This window comes from Sabethes cyaneus, chromosome 2, assembly GCF_943734655.1.
Source record: "Sabethes cyaneus chromosome 2, idSabCyanKW18_F2, whole genome shotgun sequence".
NCBI classification, from domain to species: Eukaryota; Metazoa; Arthropoda; class Insecta; order Diptera; family Culicidae; genus Sabethes; species Sabethes cyaneus.
In genome coordinates this window covers 1,406,029-1,425,011 of record NC_071354.1, presented here as the reverse complement: position 1 = coordinate 1,425,011, position 18,983 = coordinate 1,406,029, and positions in this window count along the sequence as shown.

Here is an 18,983-nt window from a genome sequence, read left to right as displayed (position 1 = left end):
CATAAATTATAAGCGAGTGGGCTTCAAATCGAGGCCCTGCTCTAAATGGCAATGCACTGTCTGGATTCCGAATCGCAGGACAGCAGGACCCTCTGAGCTGGCGACCGAACTGCGATACGCGCAATTTTGCGATTTTTTATTCTGTACTGACATAGCCATTTCATGAGTTAGAATGGTTCAACAATTTTAGCCCGTCGCATTGATCATTGTGCCGTGACTAACTTCAGACGTCCTTCCCTTTCAAATTTTGAAGCAATTTAAGATGTAATAGGAAATGAACCAGCTCCAATAGCGAGCAATGCGTCCTATCAACAAAGAGCAACTTTAATGACGTGCGATTAATCTAACCGAACGACGAATCGCTTGAATGTTTGGCATATAGGACTCAGGAGGCACGAGAGGCTTCGAAAGCGTTTCGGCTTGTGCCAGAGCTGAATATTTGCTGTTTTGTTCGTGATGATAACAATAAAACCGATAAATGTGATCAAGTAGCTTTTTATCTTCTTCAGCACAGCGTTGGAATTTGTTTTGGTAGTTTCGGTGACTTTCTCGCAGAAGTTTTAACGGTATTTCGATTTAACCGAGGCAGCTAAGAAACTTTCACGTGTGGATTTAATGGTTGGTTGTTCATTCGAATATGAAATGAGGCCTAATACCGGTATACGAGATTATTTTGTAACAATTTGATGTTCATCTCCACGTCAATTGTAGCATCAGAGCGATTCAGCAGCGGTTGTCATCGGTTTCGACTGTCCTGCTGCTGCCTGTGCACTTACATTCCAAAGTCAAAGTTCCACAAATCCTCTCATCAAACATTGTCAGAAAACGTCATCATCGTGCTGTGTATCGAGTGGAAAATTGAAATGTTATGCTTCACTTCTAGCGAGCACATCAGGCTACGTTTTCCTTTCAACTCATTCCAGATTCGTCGGCAGTGGAATTCCCATAACCAGCGTTCAGTTCCAGCGAAAGCATGCACCAGCGGCCGCGTTGCGGAAAGCGATTTTTAATGCCGGAACTTGCTAGACGTCAACATTGACGTAACCAGGAGTAATACCACCTAAGGAATATACGGCTGAGAGGCAGTTTAGTAAAATGAAAACAAAACTGATGAATAAAGTAGTAGACAGTGGTATAGGCACTATGCAAGCACCAGGCGTCTCCATATGCATTTCCAAAATTGAAAATATTCGACTCAATTGTTTGCCCCAGTCAGAAAACACCCGGATTTTACGTTTACTTTTTCATTATTTATTGTATATCAGTTCATCTGATTTGTTGGGTCTCAATGAAAATTGGGAGTGGGGAAAAGCCCACTTAAGGTCGACCCTCAAGTGCGCCTAAAAGCCCCATTATCTTTTAACACTGTGACATAATTTAAATTACAATATTGCAAATCGTTATCAGGCATACACACTACAAGCAATTACAATATTAATATAGCACAAGTTTAAAACCTTAACATATTCTTAACTTAGCGTCTGACAGTATTTGCCTTAATCTATTCTTAAAAGTAATAATTGGTAAATCAAAGTCAAATAATTCGATCGCGTTATTGAAGACGCCACACATCGCTCTAAGAGGTTCGTTTTGCCCATAACCAGTGTGGTGGAATGCAAAGCAATAGCTTTCCCACGAACATGGCTTTAAGAATATTTCGCCTCGTTACTAGCAGTCGACAACGGTCAGCATAAGATGGTAAAAGGTTGGGGTTTTGCTACGATAGAAACCTCAGAGCGAAACGTAGGAACCTGGCCTGTACAGATTCAATCCGGTTATTTCAAATTTCGGTGTAGGGATTCCATGCTATGGCCGATGTCTCCAGAATGGAACGGACAAGTGAGAAGTACAATGATCGCAAGCATTGGTGAATTGGGTGAAAGGTGAATTGAGAACCCTCTCTTTTAAGAGAGGGCGGGGCTCTCATACAAATGAAATACAAATTTCCTCTTATCTCGACAACTAATCAAGCAAATGGAACCGAATTTGGGATGTCGGGGTTGATGGAGACAAGAATTTTTTCTCTGATGAATGACCCCTCCCCACTTTAAGAGGGGGGGGGGGGGTCCCATAAAAATGAAAACCAAAATTCCTCATTTCTCAAGAACTAATCAAGCAAAGAGAACCAAACTTGGCATATGGGGGTTTTCGGAGGCAAGATTTTTTTCTGTGGTGAATTATGACCCTCCTCCCTTTAAGAGGGGGCGGCATACAAATGAAACCCCTCACCACTGTGGTAGTGGGTTATTTATTTGTTTGCCTAGGCCTCTATTACTTTCTTTTAGTTGGGTCCGAACGAGTGATAGCGAGTAAGGAGAGAATCACCCCTGCGAAATGGTACTTTCGTGGTTTTACAAGAAATGGTATATTCCACGTAAGGGTTTTCGCGAAATGTTATGCAATAACGGTGAATATTTAAGTGCTATCCGCTTTATTTGAAGAAAAATTCCAATATTAAACTACCATTGCTTTCATTGTTACGTAACTGCCAAAATGAATCATCTAAGATTGAGCTCCTCAGAAACTTGCAAAACACTTGCGAGATTGTGACAAAGGTCATCCGAGATTCACGATTTAAAACGGCAATACGAAGTTTGTCGGGTCAGCTAGTATTGAATACACACGGATAGAAATTCAATCTCAAAAATGACTCGTGATTTCCGGATTTTAGCTCATGTTTTATGAAAATACACCATGAATAATAGTCATGATATCACGAACTTCTTACGGTACAACACAACACAAGATCATGAGTTATTATTCATGATTTTGAGCGGCTTTATATGTTAGTTTAGTTATGATTTCACAGCAATTCAAACTTTAAGATTTCATGATTTTATTCACGGTATCGGAATCGGATTTCTTTCCGTGCAAATATCAAATATTGAAATGGCTTTAAGAATTGGGGATCAGAAAAATTTGTTGGTCATGAGCCAGGATGCCCGATTTTGATTCCATCGAAAAATATTGGGCAATTGGCAAGCGTAAATTAAAGCAATGTGGTAAAGCAATCGAAACACCATCTGATATGGCTTCCACTGCGTGAAGACGTATAGCCAATTATCCTTAAATTCCCCGTAATCCACCGACTACGCCAATGGCAGCAGACCACAAGGTGGCGCTTATTTAATGACTTTTTGACTGCTGGTGACACATCGTCACAGCGCTTCGTAAAACAAGAACTCCGAGCGAACCTTTCCCGACCGGGGAGAGCAACAAAGTTATTACAATTTCTGCCGGGATATCTCATCGGTTGCATCTGCGGAATGTTAACAAGCCAATCTGCCTGCCTACACCCGGTCTGTCTACTCATGACCCTCCTGTCTGCCAGGAGCAAAGCGCAAAGGCAAACATTCATATACTACTTCGGTGCCTAATGGCTGCCGCGCTAGATGTCTCCAGCATAAAGGCTAAACCGAAATGTATGCAGAAAAATATAGTAGCGATGATGATCTGCTTGTTTGGTGGCTGGAGACCGACCCTAAAGGGTTGCTGGTCGCTACGGGATGCTGTTTCGCGACTACGTCAGGGCAGATCTGTCTACACCATCGCCGACGACAAGAGAGGGGTGTTTGGAACGAGTGCCGAAACTTGAATGTACAATGCTTTACACTATGCTGAAATAGCATAGCAAACACAAGCTTCGAGTGCACTTCGCAGTCGATTTCGCTAATATTGCAGCGGGGAGCAGATTCTGCACCGGAAAGCTTAAACGAGTTGTTATGAAGCGCGGAAAAGAGCAAATATGAACCAAAATAATAGCGCTAGGAATCGTGATCATGAACCGTTTCCATTTACTTATATACCCTCCTACGATTCGATGAATACAGAAATCAAATGTTAATTAATGGTTATAATGGTTATATACAAATAACGATTATTTTTCAAGCAACCGTCGAAAGCTCACGTAAGATTACTCTACTGTAGACAACACAAAATATTTCACTCGAACAAACAAAATCGGTTGAATTTTGATTGCTGTTGCAAATTGTTGTATTACTCTCACGTTTGTATGACTAAGAAACCACACCCTTATGGCTACGACAACGTTTATAACTTTCCTGTTCACCTCAGTAGAGATCGTAAAATTTCCCAACAATTCAATTATCTGGTCCGCAATAACATTTTTCCCGCGTGCATAACAAACAAGTCTCCCGTGGTTTTGAAGAGAGCAAAAACAATTCCTTCATTCCGCGACCATGCGTTGTTTCCTCGCCGGCCACCGAGGCATTCGATTTAACGGACGGAACACACAGCCCCAGCACGGCTAACTCTCGCCACATGGGAGGACATTCCACAGTTCTGAATTCTGATGCTGGTGGTGCTGACATGAATAATTTCCGAAATTCAATTATATTCTTATCTTTTGTGCGTTTGTCACGCTGGCCATTGCTGGTCGGCGAGTTGCGTTCTTTTTAACACTTAAGGGGGTGTGATGTTTCCCAAACAGAAAACTTTCCAGGAAAATACTTCCCCGTTAAGAACTATTTGAGCATCTACGTTGCAAAGTTTTGCAATACGACAATAATATTCCAGAGCCTGGGTTTTAGCTCTTTAAAAAAATTAAGTTAAACATGACTAATAGCTATTCGTATGTGGTAGATTACCAACTTGTTCCTATATTAGTATACACAGCTGTCTTGAATTATGAATAGTAGGTACGTTTGATTTTATCGCATTGTCCAGTTGTAAGTCGCACGACGCAAAATAATTTCGTTCTCTAGTTGTTGAAAATTGTTCATGGAGGTTTCTTTGCAGCCTCTATCAAACAATTAGAATTCATACCATATTGTCACACTATCGACAGTTCCCCGACAAGCCCTCGATTCGAGTCACGGATCAAAATTCCCGCTCCCCTACAAGGTATAACAGAACCTATTCTTTAGTTGAAATTCTTTTCCTAGCACGGTGGACATTTGCATGGGGTGCCCGCGCGTGTGGAACCCTGAAGCTCATTAAATTAGACTGATCGCTATCGATAATATGGGAAATCATGTCGCAGTGCAGCAGACAATAGAATCCACTGTGCCACTAGCTTTTCCTCGAGGTTTGTCCTCAAATCGGCGACAAAAGATTAGCTTAAAGTAGCTCACGAATACGTGAGCACGAGTTGACACTCCTGCCTGCCTGCCAGTCTGTTCACGAAAAGCTTTGTTTGAAGAGTATGATTGAGTATGATTGAGTACCATTTAGCTTTAGTATTGTTGCTGTAAGTTTGTAACACAAATATTCAGAATAAAAATATGACATTAAACGACTGATTACGCGAATGAAAAGGTGGAAATGACGGGTACAAAAGCTATGATAGTTATAATAGCTTTGCGAAAAATTCAAACAATCGAGTTTGATTATATAATATTTATTATATTTTTTCTGCATGCAAACGTAGTCTATCAAATAGTCAAATGGTAGAAGTTAGTGTTGGAATGTTCAATCAAAGAACACAAACTAACATCAGCATCGGATCTCAAATGCATCATTGCCATACGAAACTTAAATTCTATTTCCACACGACTTTATGAAAAAGTCTACAGCCCCAAATCAGGCCAATAATTTTACTTTCACTTCCGCTGGAAAGCATGATTGCTAGTTTATTGCCTTAGAAAAACCCAGTTACTTCAGATAAGATTAAACCAAGTCCAATTAAAAGGTGAGGCTGTCACGCACGACTACCGCTGCCAATAGGCTGCTTCACAGTGAAGCAATTAATAGAAATCGCTTCTTTTTCAGAATGAATCGTGATAGAGAATTTGCCTCATAACTTTCTCCTGTTTTTTCATTCAAAGTATTTAAACTCAATTAGAAATGATCGAATTGTAAGATCGGTAACAAGCTATAACAGGATGCTTTAATCATTTATTTGTTCTAGAAAAACTCTCAAAAATTCCACCGGTTTAGTGAACCTTTAACAATTTAACAACAAATAATAAACGTTCCCTCATCGAACACTGCAAGCACACGACTTTCACCAATCAAGTTCGCAAGTTTACTTTTTCCTTAATCAACTGCAGTCTGTGAAACTCAGCAGCCACTATAGCAAATCACACTGCAGGCAAGATTAATAGCTCACAGTCGCAATAAAAATCAATTACATAAGGCCCCTCCTTTTTCATGTCACACCATTAAGAAACGGCTCTCCTGTCACGTTTATCAGTGCGGCGGCTGCTCGGTATAACCAGGCGATAGACGGTGCAACTGACTTGTGTAAAATCCATACTAAACTAGTTACCGGCCCAGAACGGACCCCGTTCGTTGCGTTGCGAGGAGACACTGGCAAATTAATTTATGCAACCGCTCCGTGCTCATCCTAACCACTACGATACATAAAACTTGAGCCTTTTTGCGGGCTGACACAACTTGACGAAGTCTGTTAGCACTTCCCATTCAATAGCTGGACATGGAGAACCGTTTTTCATAAGTGGATCAACACTCAGTGAAATACGATCGCACATTTTAGCGCAAAAAGTGTGAAATAGTCAATGAATCAGTCCCTTGAATATTTAAAAGCACATTGAAGAGATTGAAGAGCACAATCTACCTATAGAAACACATACCTAATATATTTTCGATTCATCGAGAAGATAACCGTGTGACACTTTTGACTTCCCACGTGGTGACTTGCTACCCAACAGTGTACCTAATAAATTATCTAATTGAGGATAAAAACTACCCCCTAGGAGGAGTAGCAAAAGAAGTCAGTAGTACCAGAGTCATTAAACAATCTCCAACCTTGTGACCTTCTCTCGGAACAAGCTCCGCCGGTAGAATACCCGTCCATAACGACCTCACCAGGTTCTGCAATGACGCCAGTGAATTTATTACCGGCAATTAAAGATTTTCATTCCCATAAAAAATGGACAAACATCGAAACCTCAAATTGTTTCTAACGATCGGTGATTTATCTTTGCCATCGATGCCCGTACCTACGCTCCGCATCTCGTATGGGTTTCCTGTGGTTATTACTAGTGTAAAACGTGTGGTGAGGCCTTTGGTGGACAGTCACAGTGTTGCCTCCGTGTCGCATTCTGCCTACAGAAAAGGGTGCAATTTTTACGATGCCGCTCACCAAACCGCGTATAAACAAGGTGTGAGGCAAAACCCGTCACCCTTTCGGTAGTGCCACTACGGATGGAGTTAAATCACGCCGAAGGTCGATCAGCCGCTCAGATGCAATGGTGATCGATTTATGTACTATGCGATTAAGTACCGCCGCAACCGGCACGGATCATGCAACTGTTTGCTCAATTCTTTTCCACTTGCCTCCTCGTTCCCAGCATCAATTGGATGCATAATTTACACCCTGTTTAGTCTTTCCGATGGGTTTCTTATTAATAATTAGAAATTAGCAGCAAAGAAAAGCGAACATATATGGTGGCAATTAACGATGTTTATGCAACGATCGCCGGAGGGTGTTTGTGCTCTACGATCACGAACTAAACAAGCTAATGTGAAGCAGAAGCCGTTTAGCTACCTCGAACGAATATGAGCAAACGTATTAGCACAATCAACGCTGTATTTTTCGTGCCGCACAAGTCTCGCCTTGATAGATTTATTGGCTCGTGATCGTACTGGTTTGTGATGTGTGTATTACAAATCTAATTTTTTTCTATCATCGCTGTTGTTGGACAGATCAGGTATTATAATCAGCAATGGTTATATTTTTAAGACATATGGTGGAGTTGCCGAAGCAGGTGGAAGGTAAGTAACCTAGGAGTGCTCATTGAAGATAGTAATGTCCCAGAACCTGATCTCCGAGAAGTCAAACGAGAAATCGTGTTGCTGAAGACCAACAAAGCCGCTGGTAAGGACCGCCCAACCGCAGAACCTTATAAACATGGCCAAGAAACGCTGACAACGGATCTGCCCTGGGCATTTGCCAGATGTGGAAGAAGAAGAAGAAAATCAGAGGAATGAATGGAACCGCAGGAATTGATGGAAGCAGTGGTCTGTCCCATCTACAAGAAGGATAATCGACTCGACTACTGCAACTATCGCGGCATAATACTAGTAAATGCTGTCTACAAGGTACACTCCCAGATCCTATTACACCGGCTTTCATCGATAGCACAGGGTTTCGTACGGGAATTATCAGGCGGGCTACATGAGGGCTTTGGTTAGTTTGGTTGGTAAATGGTTGGATAATGCGTAAAACAGACCCCAAAGTGGTCCTTAGCCTCTTATCCAACAACTCCTACCCCTACCTCCTCGTGGTACCAGCCGGAATACGAGCAACCTTAGCGGAGATCGGGTAACCAACCCCGGTGGCAACTAAGGTCGTATACCAACAGGAAAGGAGGCACAGTGTGACCCTAAAAACTAAAAAGAATCAAGAAAATCTTACTCGGAACATTCGGCATGGACTAAGGCGACGGAATAAGGACATGGAATGGAAATACCTGCTGATCGCTAAATTTCGTTGGTGGCAGGGTGTTGCTTGATCAGTTCGAATCCCGAAAGCGTCGTGGCACTGCAGGAGATTTGTCGCAAAGGCGAAAAGGTGTGCAGGATCCATGGCGGCAAAGCCCAATTTTTCCAGAGCGGTGGAGCGACCAACGAGCTGGGAATGGGCTTCGTAGTGTTGGGTAAAATGCAGGATCGCGTAATGGACTGGAAAGCAATCAATGAAGGATGTGTGTGTTGAGGATAAAAGGCCGTTTCTTCAACTACACCATCATAAACGTGCATTGTCTACACGAAGGTAGACCCGACGACGAGAAGGAAGGTTTCTATGCGCAGCTGGAGGCAACGTACGACAGCTGCTCAGCACGGGACATCAAAATCGTCATCGGGGATATGAACGCCCAAATCGGCAGGGAAGCAATGTATAGACCGGAGATCGGGCCCCATAGCCTGCACACCGACACGAACGATAACGGCCAGCGATGCATCTATTTTGCGGCTTACCGAGGCTTGGTGATCAAAAGCACCTTCTTTCCTCATAAAGATATCCACAAAGCCACCTGGAGATCACCTGACCAACGAACTTCGAACCAAATCGAGCATATTCTCATCGAGGGCCGGTTTTTCTCGAACATCACGAACGGGATGCGGATATCAACTCGGACCATTACCTAGTAGCAGTACACATGCGCTCAAAACTATCGATGGTTTATACCTCACGACAAAGCCGCCCTCCTCAGTTAAACATTCGTCAGCTAAACAACCCGCCAGTTACCGAAAACTACGCGCCCGTACTGGATGAAGCTCTGCCTTCCTCTGTGGAGCTAGATGCTTCGACCCTCGAAAACGGTACACGAGAGTGCTTGAGAGAGGAAAAAAAGAGCTTGGAAAAATTATCTAAGCATATCGACGAGAGAGAATTTGGCCAAGTACGATCCTGGCCAAGAACAGCTAGAAGCGGCACTTCATTGGATAATTTCTAGGATTTGAGAGGAGGAGAAACTACCGGAGGAGTGGATGGAAGGTGTAGTCTGTCCTATCTGCAAAAAGAGCGACCGGCTAGATGGCTGTAATTACCGCGGCATCACGTTGGTCAACGCCCCTAGAAGGTGCTCTACCAGATTTTGTTGCGTCGTCTATCCCCAATAGCAAGAGAATTCGTAGGACAGTATCAGGCGGGCTTTATGGGGGCTCGTGCTACTATGGATCAAATTTTTACTCTCCGACAAATCCTCCAGAAATGTCGAGAGCACAACGTGCCAACGCATCATATTTTCGTGAATTGCAGGGCAGCATACGATATAGTTGAACGACAACAGCTATGGCAGATAATGCACGAGTACGGTTTTCCGGACAAACTGACGCGGCTGATCAAAGCTACTCTGGAGCGATTGATGTGCTACGTGCCCGTTTCGGGGCCACTCTCGAGTCCTTTCGATATGCGCTGAGGGTTGCGGCAAGGGGAGGGGCTGCCCTGTATGTTATTCAATATCGTTATTGAAGGTGTTAACCGGCGAGCGAACATTGAAACGAGAGTAACGATCTTCAGCAAGAGTAGCCAACTCCTAGCCTTCGCAGACGGCCTCGACATCATTATTAGAAACCTTGGGACGGCGGAGGCAATCTACGCCAGACTAAAAACGGAGGGTTACAAATCAATTCGTCGAAAACCAAATATATGGTAGGAAGAGGTTCCAGCGAAAGCAACGTTTGTCTCCCACGGACAGTGACTATTGATGGTGATGAACTGGAAGTGATTGATAAGTTCGTATACTTGGGATCTCTGGCCGCCCCGCCGACAATAATACGAGTAAGGAGATCCAACGACGCATTCAAGCTGGAAATCGAGCCTACATTTCCCTCCGCAGGATGTCATCTACGGACTTGAGACAGTAACTTTGCATCCGGAGCACATACGTGCACTAGCCGTATTTGAACGGAAGGTGTTGCGGATGATTTTTGGCGGGGTACAAACGGAAAGCTGAGAGTGGCAGAGGCGTATGAATCACGAGCTACAAGCACTGCTTGGAGAGATTCCCATCGTATACCTTATTACAGAATTACAGCTCCACCTGATATTTCTATCAAAGCTTGTTATAAATGTGATAGAAAAACCTGCGACGCGCAAAATGTTTTACAATGATTCTATCTCGTTCTGTTACATGCTATGTTACATTTTGGTTTTAAAGCAATAAGCTGAATTCTGGTTTTTGTGACACTAGATAAACTAGATCAAATTATATCATAATTTGATATATTTGTGATATGCCTAGAGCAGATTTTGTTACAATTTTTGTTATTTTAACTACTAACGAGATCAACTTTATAGCAAAGCGCAGAGGAAATTTTGTTATAAAAAACTTGTTATTTAGAACTCATCCTGTTATAAATTTGTTACTTTCATTTGATCGGGCATGATTTTCACCAAGGGTAGCCAACTTATAGGCTTGCAGATGACTTTGATATCATAGCCAGCAACTTTGCGACGGCGGAGGTAATCTACGCCAAACTGAGAGCGGAGTCTGGGAACGACAACACTAGTAAAGAGAGGCAGCGGCGCATACACTACTCGGGACTACTTTGCCTCTCGCAAAACGCTACCATCAAGAAGTGTACGCCGCCGTACGCGAAAACTTTGCAAACAATTGCTGCCATCAGTAACTTTCCAGATATGTGTAATAGAGGAACTGAAAGTTTGCTCTAGTAAAACTACAGTATCTTTCATTTTAATGCATGTTGCTTATGATTGTTTTTGACTGTTCAGATTAAATGTCCCATTAATGGTCATCATGATGGTCTTTCATCAGTAACTCCATCAAATAATCATATGCCTGAAATTCTCCGAAAAGGAACAAGTACAGAAGTACACAAGTTTTGAACAAATCGGAGCATTTTTCAATTTTGGCAGCCAGCAAGAATATTTAATAAAATAGGCGGAGGTAAGCCGTTGCAAAGTTGCTGGCTATGATATCAAAGTCATCTTGCGCAAACCAATGCATTTAGATGGCCATTTGAGTTAAGACGTTTTTGAAACTTAAAAGCCTATAACTTAGGAACGCATGATTTGTCATCTTTATTAGTTCTAAATATGTCTTAGAGGTGAGGTGCTGTAAGTCACGTATTCCATATGATATTTCTTGAGATGAATGAGTTTAAAATTTAAAATCCCTTTTACCAAAAAAAATATGATCTTTCAAAATCCGATTGCGACCCAAATGTAATTCGAAAGAAAAAAATATGACCCCAAATCACGGTATACCGCACTGCAAGATGAAGTGCTTCATGTTCCAGTATAAACGCGACAGCTATTGCAAACTGAAAGTCACCCTTGGTTCTTAGTATAATAGCCAGATCAATAACCACCACTAAGCGCTTCTGTCACCAATCCTATGGTTGAGCTCAACACTTCGCCACACTTTCAATAATAACGACTTAATAACGAACAGTTCCGCAACTGCGACAGTTTCACCAATTTTACCAACCGACCAGACGACCACAATAAGGCCACATGATGTCATATTTGGTATGACTGACATTCCAAGCAGTTATTGGCTCTCCACTGTCCACTATATGCCCTTTTTGCAGTAGAAATTTCTCAACCATAACTTGCACTATGTATATCGTTCATTCGTCCAGTGCAGTTTTAAAACCGCACCTATTCACGGTAGCTTTTGAGCTGCTGATTTACCTAATCCAGTTTGGAGCTGAGTGTCCGGCCGAGGGCGTACGACAAAATATTGAACAACAATTTATTAACTCAATTTACAGTTTATTAGTGCTGCACCACTATTAATATCATTACCGAGGAACATTCGCCGTCTCAAGCGGATATTCGAAAAAATACGCCTCTAACGAGTATGTTTTATTTATGCTCTGTAAGACTGTCTCTGCCCCGCCCCTTACGACGGGGGTTAGCTGTTATGATAAATTGACACATTGCATATGAGTTGTCATATTTCATTGTTAGGCTACCTTATATCATTCGCGGCTGAGACTTGCGTACTTAACGGTGTCGTCAGCCCAAACCGCTTTTCGCAATTGAACTGACCGACGCGTTGTTAATGAATGTAAAATAGGGACTTTATATCGTCGACTACTTATATCGGCGCTGGGGGCGAATTTATGAACTCCTTAGTCATTGACAACAGCTCCCCACAAGCTCGCGATAAGTCACACCATCGTGGCCGTACAACTTCATTAAATGCGCATTTATCCCATTTGTAAATTTCAGTAAAAAGGCGTAAGCCAACAGTCCTGTACTGTCTGGCAGTCGATAGAGCTTAAGCTCGCCTTTTTCAATCCAATTGAAATATGTGAAATGTTGACAGCGAACAGAACAGAATCGTTCTCCACAAGTGAGAACAAAGTGTAGTAACACTTTCAACAAAGGCGAAAACAGCAAGCTCCAATAATCCCGAAACGAGGTAGTGGTCGGTGCCTCTGGTCGTACCGCACAAAAAGAATAATTGATCGTAAGCTCATTAAAAATCTGTAGCTCTTTGAGTTGAAGCATGAATCCACAAAAAAAATTCTTTCCAAATAAAATTCCCCCAAATGTGAAAAGCTTTCCTTCGGCAAGTGCAATGCAGTAGTTGCATTGCGAGGGTGATGATGGTGACAACTTTGCTTAACTTCCCCACTCGCCGAACACCAACGAGGGTCTATGTAGCTGCGGATGAGTGAGTAGCGAAAAAGTTCACCATCAAACAAGATTGAGTTTAAAGTGAAAAAAAAATTAAATCGTTTTGCTTCGGTTGCGTTTGAATTTCGAACAGTGCGGGATTTTTTCAGCGCCGCGAAGAAAACTTATACACACATTCACGAAGACCGAAACGAGAAGCTTTTAATCGGATTAAGATTCGAAACTGCGTTTGGCAGCACCAACTGCTTGGGAGCTGGGGAATATGTTGGGAATTTTTGTTTCCTGGATTTTTTTAATTCTCTCGCCAGATAAATCTCTTCCGTTTTATATCTCCGGTTGACGCGGTTTACTAGTGAAGTGATGCGAACGGTAATTTCAGCTACAGATTGGCCTTCTTCATAAAGACCACATCTCATAAAAATCTCAGCACGAGTTAGTACCGAATAAAGTATAGCGTAACGGTTACCAAAAAAAATAAACAATTATAAAGTTGCCAAAAATAATTAGGAGCATAACTCTTCATTTGAAGAAGTTGTGAGAAGGTTACAGAACATGCAGGAAAGCTTTAAATACAAAATATGCTTCTAATCCAAAGGGGTCAACCTGTTTAAAACTCTGATATATTCAAAAAGTAGCTCTAGAAAATAATTTTTACTCTTTCCAATATAAGTAAATGGGATCAAATTTTGACCGGATTCGAATCCACTTTTCCCCTAGGTCCACATGATTCACCAATATTACGTAACTCTAGAACCACAAAGCATTAGGAAAAGTGGGTCCGACGTCGTTAAAAGTCGGTCAATAAAACTTAAACGTATGCATCGCATAACTTACGCAAACATTTTGGAACAAAAACTGGAACGAAAAACCAAGAAATATTGTTATCTGCATTTTTACGGCGTCCAGCGAAATAATACTCCAAAAGCACATGAAATGAGTGGTTATGAGCATCCAAAATGTATGAAAGTGACTACTTTTCTGTTTTAACGTAACACTTAAATCTAAGTGTTGGCACCATCATCGCATATAAGGCTCATATTGTCCGCATCATCATTGCAGGGCATCTTCTCATGCAAAAACGATGTCCCCGGTGCTGGTCCTCGCCGGCACCACTACACGCACCTAGTTCGTCGTTTGAAGATTTCTGAATTCTGTAGCACAAAATGCCATACAGAAACTCTCCTGTGTACTCATCGGACGCGATTTTTGGGAAAAGGCTCAGACAGGCCCGCCAACCTGCAGTGCTTTCCGCTCGGTCGATTCGACGTCAAATAACCAGCAAATAAAGCATACACCACTTGTGGGTGTGCCGGCTTGAGTAAACATATGTTCTAATGCATAATGCTGTCATCACAGGCATTGTTCGGATGCAATAATAAAAGCAAGTTGTCGGGGTAAAGGTGGCGAGAAGAGACATGAAATACACGACCCAAAGAGCTACGGCTCTGCAAACTGCGCCATTAGTTTAAAGAATTGCAAACGACAAGCAGTTCCAATAAAACAGCCCAACCTAGAATGTGCTCATCGGTTGCTTATTCTGGCCGAAACATGCCGAAATTTTCGAGTTCATGAGTGCGGGCATAGTTTGCCTACATAAATTCATTGCTGCTAGTAGAGAAACCACCGGCACACCGGAAAAGCCACACAAACATACTGTGGTGAACAAAGTTGCTTCGATACAGTCGGTTCATTTTATGGTTTATGGACAAGAAAATATTAACATCGTGGACGAGATGGTACCGGAAAGCATTTTGGATTTGGACAGAATCGACTAATAATATGTTTTAGCTGGATTTTTTTCACTAGCTAACTTTTCGTTTGTTAGTGATTATCGGTTTCTTAGATTCATTATAATATTTAAAAACATTGAAATCCACATCCTTCCACTTCAAATTTAGCTTCTTTAATTTTGAAGTTTGTCTTAGTAACTAAGAAAAGAGCACTCTCCCTGAATCAACGTATGTTTCAATTACGAGTTTCCATTCCGATCGAATGGACAGACGATTTTTTTGCAACTCTCTTAACAGTTTATCAACAACATTGATTATCAGCCGGGAGAATCTTGCTACCACACAAAAGATCCCCACGGCTTCGTCATCGAGAAACTTCATTACAACAAGTTCTGCTAATCCCAAGTGAACAGTACCTACAGTCTAGATAATGTTTTTAGTATTCAACTTATTCGGTGAGATCAACAATTTACAAACTAAGACAGATCGCAGACAAAATTAAAACTACTTTACTTTAACTTTTCCATTCACCGCATGATTCAAAAAGAGCATCTATTTTCACGGCAGCTTCTGTTCGAAATGGATATCCTATGTCAGCGTTCATCGGATAGTGTACCGAGCAGGAATCCCAAAGATGCTCGAACAAAAGAAAACCACTTGAATGAAAATAACAGAGAAGGTATCGAAAAAAAACTTCCTTCGAACAGATGCCTGTTCGTGCCAACGTTTCCAGCCACGGTTGACGGTGAAAATAAGCTGGATTAAGTACGACTCGGCGGTTTCTACAGAATAGAAGCAAAAGCCGCCACCGGATACCAGTTTGGCTGCATTGAAATCCCCCGGCAAAGTCCTTTACAATGTAGGACGGCACAAGTGCCGCAAAAACATTCAGGATAATTCAATTGAATCCTACCTACCTACCTACCTACAACCTCATGACAAATAATCACTTGCTGGCTTCAATTATGAAACAAGATTATATACAGTTAGTAGAACTTATGCTCAAATGGAACTGCGTTACACGACGGCGGGCGGCAGAGTATAATCATGTAATCAAAAAGCGCGCTGCCATTGATTTATTCAATCAATCGCAGACATCGAGGACTTATCGAATTTCAGTCACCTGCCGCGAGTGTCGATAATCACGCAATGACAACGAATTATTCACTGTCTGCCGCCGGTGTGGAATATGATATCCGCGTTGGCGTTCAAATAGGACGGTACCAGTTATAAAAGCAATTTAGTTGGAGTGTTTATTTTACCTTGAAATTTTTACCGCGTAAGAAAGAAAGCACCCACGTTTCGTTTTTACAATGCTAATTATTTTCAAAGAATTTACTGCAATTACAATAACTAACAGTAAATGCCGTTGATGAATTACCTCTGTACTATTGAAAAGTAGCAACATTTTTTCACTCATCATGCTTTATCCGACTGGAAAGAAACCCCTAAATTTTAACTTCGGTAATTTATTCTGCTGTCTTAAGATGGTGATTCATCGCATCGTACTTTGACATGAAGCTGGGGTTTCGCATGTTACATTCAAGCCCTCAGCTTCAATTGCCTTCTAGATTTAATCTACACTGAATATTATGTAAAGTTGTTGACACAATTTCTCACACTAAGTGCCGGTTTAACAAACATCGGAGCCCGCCCCAATCTGATTTCTTCCCCGGTATTGGGGCAGCACTCCCACATTTGTCTGCAACCGTTCAGCACATGCGAACGCATTAGACAAACAAATCCATCACATCTTGCCGCACCGGGGCTCAAATCTTTTTGTTTCAAAGTCTATCAAGTCGAAAATCCCACGCAACTTCATCTAACAAAACACCTTTGTCGTTTTCTTCAGCGTTGAGCGTCACCGAACGAAGCGCGACTGCATATAAATTGCAATAGCAGTGAAAGAAAATCTAAATTAAGTTATTATTTGTTGCACCGGTACGGTCGGTGTGCAGCATATGGCTGCAACCCCACAAGAACGGTTAACCCTGCTATCCGGGATACCTAATAGACTCCAACTCCACAGCAGCAGCAACAGCATTAGTGGCCTCACCGTTGCTGAAGGCAAACAAATTGAACTTCTATTAACTTTATGCTGCTGCTGTGGTTGGAGGGGGGGTGAGCGCATCATACGGGTGTATCCAGGCGGGACGTTATTAATATTTAAGGTAAACAAATATGAGTGTTGGTGGGTGCACCGCGATTTTCACCGCTTGCGGGTCTTCCAGTGAGCCACTTCCAGCCCAGGTGAACGAATTCATCCGGCACAGTATACGGCACAGTGTACGGCACAGTGTGGGCCAAATGAGTGCAACAAGTGAACGGAGTGGAGTTTCGTTTTTACAACAATGCAAATAAAGTAACATTAATTATTTACACAAATTAGACGATATCCTGTATGAATTAAAAACCTGCTACGAACCGTAATTGGTTCTAGTAATCTAAAACTCATCCCTATTCTAACCATTTTGCGCCATCAAGTTAATCAACTAACCGCCAACAAGTTGGACCATCGCCTTTGGTGCTCGCGGTCGTAAATCGGACTGTACGTCGGGTTCACAGTCGACTGATTTCGATTCTAATTACACTAATTATACGCAAATTAAGCGCGAACTTTGGCTTTGGCTCATTGTTCACAGTCAAACTGTTCTGAATGTGAGCCACTTACGTCGTCGTCGGGTGTGATTTTCCCAGGAAGCACATATCCATGACGTTCGGCCGACGGATCATTACTCTCAGCTAACCGGTCCGCATTGGAATAATTAACGGATTCACGCTGTCTGACAGCAGACCATCGCTATATGTTTCTTCTAGGCTAGCGGTTCCCAAATGGGCGAGCACTGAAATTATCATTGAGTTCGCGAAAGGGCAATTTGATTCTATGACGTTTATGAAGTGCAATTATTATAACAATATATATAAAGCATAAGAATCATATATTTGAATTGCTACTAACTGTTACAAATTATTTTTTTCAATGCTTCAGAGCAAAATTGAACATTTTTATCGAAGAGTTTGCGGAACAAAAAAGTACCTAAAATTAAAAAAGAAGAAAACTTATCCAATTTAATTCTACTATGTAGATTTTATTCATGACAGATACGTATTTCGCCTACGACTTGCAGGCTTCCTCAGTGTCTGTTTTCGAACTACTACTAAGACGCTCCAAAAACTTCAGACAAAAAAGTAGTCGAATGAATGAACGAGGACGAAAACCTCGGCACAGAAAACTGTAACATTTCCGTTTCAAGTGTGGAACCGTCTTTCACAATGTCATTAGCTTTGGTTTCAATTACCAGTCGCGTGGTACCAGCCAGCAAATGCGTAATAAAACTCTTCTCACATGCAAATGATGCTACGTGTGCTGAAAGGGATTAATCGTTTCTTGCTCAACCTCCCTAATAATGGTAAACGATCCTTTGTTGTTCGGAAGCAGGGCGGTTCCTTTTTGAGATATGATTCCTTCCGGTGGATAAAAAGATCGAGTTATCCTATTACCGTTACAGCCGCACTCACACATATTAGGTGTATTGAATGAGTAAGAAAGTGGTGTTACCGAAACAGACTTTAATTTTTAAGTTATCGCGAGTACTCCGTTCACCATGTGTCACTGATGAAAATATCCAAACTCGTCCCAAATTGTGAAATCATGGCGACGTGTTCCCCATTCAGCACGCATTGTCTCAACATATTTTTAAAGATCCATATAAGCACAAAATACTTGTTCGAGTATCAATAATTTTACAAATTGACATATTCATGCTTCTCTACTTGCCCATGTATAAATGTGTTGCTAAGTATCGACATAAGAAGTGAATCGACTCCTGACATTCATCTTGACTATTATCCTCATTAGTCGAGTATAAAAATTCGCACTAATTAGGCTTTTTTATGTTGTTTTGATTGCTCACTTGTTTATGATTTCTGACCGCGGGTTGATTGTTTCCAATAAATGTTCGTTCAAAGTGCAATTAAGCATGTTATTCATCTTTGTTTTACATAAGAATTACAGATAATTAGGTAACATTTCAAAATGTTTTATGGAAGGAAGTTTATTTACGAAACACAACTATGATGTTGTTGTTATGTTGTTACACAAAATTTCTTTTTTAGTGCAAAATAAATCACATATTGCTTACACAATCATTTGGAAAAACTTGAACTATAATAACAGTCTACTTACTTATTAATTATATCTCCAACTCATC